This window comes from Bidens hawaiensis, unplaced genomic scaffold (assembly GCF_021521415.1).
Source record: "Bidens hawaiensis isolate Kalapana, Puna unplaced genomic scaffold, B.hawaiensis_p1.1 tig00000599_1, whole genome shotgun sequence".
In the NCBI taxonomy this organism is placed as follows: Eukaryota; Viridiplantae; Streptophyta; class Magnoliopsida; order Asterales; family Asteraceae; genus Bidens; species Bidens hawaiensis.
In genome coordinates, this window is record NW_027491036.1 from 1393187 (window position 1) to 1396754 (window position 3568).

Consider the following 3568-nt stretch of genomic DNA (forward strand, 5'->3'; position numbering starts at 1 on the left):
GTATTTTGGTAATTTTTCTCCAATCATCAACAAGCTTACGGAATTCAAACCTCATCCAATTTCACGAATTCATCAAAAGCTTTACAAGAACAAGTGTTGACCAAGCTTAAGGATTTAATTACTTTTAGTGTCAACCAACTTTTGAATATGCTTATCTGAGATTTTTACAATCTTGATGAGGATGATCAAGATTGTTTCACCCACACTTGATTTGAAGACACATTTATTAAAGACAATTGCAACGAAATTGGGGGAGTAAAAATATTTGAATTTCATTGCAAATGGCTAGCTTCAAATCAAGTAAAAGACTCAAGTTAAGGAAAAGTTGATCAAGATCAATAATCCAAGGTTTTTCAAAGACGTTTCATCATTTGTAAGTTTTCAAATTTCCTAGTACGAATGAGAAGATGGAGTAATCACGAGCAACAATGTTGAAAGGATGATCAGTAGAGTCCAACCTCCTATGAAATAGTCACTTGAACAGTCAAGAACGGGTTATGGTTGACTTGAATGCTATCTTAATTCAGGGAATGGTTTGAAGATAATTTACAGGGGAAGAAACAGATTTGAAGAATGGAAGATTATTTGATGATCACAATGAGTTTTTTTCTTTTTGTGATAACCTTGTTACTTGAAGTTGATCTTTGAAGTTCAACACCTCGTTCATATGCCCATACAACTATATCCAAAAGTGATATAAGAGTGATGATTCGAAATGAAAAATGGGAGAAGCTTATCGTGAGGGGGAGAATTTCAATGAAAGACAACGAGTTATGAGGTGATCATGGAAGAATTTCGATGGCATCGGTCTAAGGGGGAGATTGTTGGGACTTATATTTTAGACCGACGCATCGAATTAATCTTTGGGTGAAAAATATATTATTTTGGTCTCAACCAAGGGTGGATGGCTTGAAGACCAAGTCATGCTAGGCTAGTATAAATAGATGTTTTTATTCATTTGTCTAGTATGAGTGACTGTATTGTGTATGTGTGAGATTTAGGGTTTTATCCCTTTGAGAGAGTCTCTGCCTCCAGGATGAGCTCTCCTGGTGGCGGCTGAGATATTTCTTAATTGATTGTACGTATGAATGTATGTATTAGTGTTTCATCTTAATGAGAATCATTCGGCTAATATTTCATACTACCGTTTCTATCTTGTTTGTGTTTTGATTACAATTGTTCATCCTACTTTATTGTTGATTGTTAATCAATTCAGGCTCTCTCCCAATACACCTCATCCGTCCAACTAACATCATTCAAGAGTGAATACGAGTTAGATTCGATCCTAACCCCAGATCCGAGCTCCACACTGTTGATAGTATTGACTATTATTCACGCTTCCGCACCGGGGCTCGGTTCTGTCAATTGGTATCAGAGCCTGGGTTACAGAATCATTCAGACTTACCGCTGAACAGATTCATTTCGCTCTTGAATCCACCATGGACGTTAAACGATGAAGTTCTTTGAAATTATTTTTGGGGGTTTTGAAATTATTTGATGTTTTGGAGAAAAGTATATGGATTGATGTTTGGTTTGATGACTCGTTTGGAGATCCAACATCAATTTCATGTTTATTTGGTCAAAACGGTCCAGATCTGATGTAACAGTGTTATTTGGCTCATTTTGGGGCAACACTGTTCATCTGATTATTTCTAGATTTGAAAAGGTTGATTATGATATGAAGATAGGTTTCTTTGATTTCGAGATGACTTGGATGGGGCTTTAGTGATTAATTTCAGATTACGAAACTTGTTTTTGGATTTGAAAAATTAGGGTTTTGTGTGCTCGTGCTACAAAAACAGTAGATGTTTGTTGAAAAATATTGCCAATGGTACAAACTGATAAGGAGAATGTACAAGTCAAGAATGAACAGGTACTAAAGGCAATTTCATCATTGTCTGTTGCAGCAGATGCAAAGTGAATATTCGAGCAGGTTCTGCAAGGGCAAATCAGTGACTGATGACGCAGAAATGATGTTTTGATGTCTCGAGAACACTATGAACAAATAATATTGGACTCGAGTATGGAAAATGACTAAGTGTTGCTTCAAGCACAGGAGGTGTTTTGCCCAAGCACATCTTTGTTTTGCTCAAGAACAGGTTATTTCGAGCACATCTTATATCGAGCACATCAAATTCGAGCACACATTGTGAAACCCAGAGCATGTCCTTTGTCTTCTCAAGAAAACTATCTTCTTTAAGTCTCGAGCACACTTTGTTATTTATTAGAGCAGACTTTTTTTCGAGCATACTTTGTTTTGTCTTGAACAATTATGCTTGTGAAGAGAAAACTCAAGTTTGTGTCGAGCACACCCTTGCTCCCGAGCACACTTTTGCTCCCGAGCATGTTTGGTGGAAAATGAAAAAGCACTAAGTAATCCGAGCACACTTTTGTTTCCCAGCACTAAGTACTCCGAGCACACTTGTACTTCCGAGCACACTTTGTGCTAGTTGAAAATTGAAAAATCACAAGTGTTTTGATGGAAAGTGCTTCCGGGTACACTTTGTGCTAGTGCTAAAATTGAAAAAATCACAAGTATTCCCGAGCATACTTAATGATAGTAAGTACTTCCGAGCACACTTTTGCTCCCGAGCACACTCTGTGCTCGGTGAAAAATTGAAAAATCACAAGTGTTTTGCTTTCCGAGTACACTTTGCTTCCGAGCACACTTTGCTTTCCGAGTACACTTTGCTTCCGAGCACAATTTGCTTCCGAGTACACTTTGCTTCCGAGCACACTTTGTTTTCCGAGTACACTTTGCTTCCGAGTACACTTTGTGCTTGGAAATGAATCAGAGTATGCTTTGTGCTTGGAAATGAAACCAAGAATACTTTGTGCTAGGAAAGTGCTCCCAAGCACATTGTGTGCTAGGAAACAGAGTTTGTGAAACATTTCAAAGTTTTGAAGAAACTTTTGAGATTTTTGGTGCTGTTGACCGTTTGACCAAGCTGTTTTCTACGGAAGATATATACCAGGGGTATTTTGGTAATTTTTCTCCAATCATCAACAAGCTTACGGAATTCAAACCTCATCCAATTTCACGAATTCATCAAAAGCTTTACAAGAACAAGTGTTGACCAAGCTTAAGGATTTAATTACTTTTAGTGTCAACCAACTTTTGAATATGCTTATCTGAGATTTTTACAATCTTGATGAGGATGATCAAGATTGTTTCACCCACACTTGATTTGAAGACACATTTATTAAAGACAATTGCAACGAAATTGGGGGAGTAAAAATATTTGAATTTCATTGCAAATGGCTAGCTTCAAATCAAGTAAAAGACTCAAGTTAAGGAAAAGTTGATCAAGATCAATAATCCAAGGGTTTTTCAAAGACGTTTCATCATTTGTAAGTTTTCAAATTTCCTAGTACGAATGAGAAGATGGAGTCATCACGAGCAACAATGTTGAAAGGATGATCAGTAGAGTCCAACCTCCTATGAAATAGTCACTTGAACAGTCAAGAACGGGTTATGGTTGACTTGAATGCTATCTTAATTCAGGGAATGGTTTGAAGATAATTTACAGGGGAAGAAACAGATTTGAAGAATGGAAGATTATTTGAT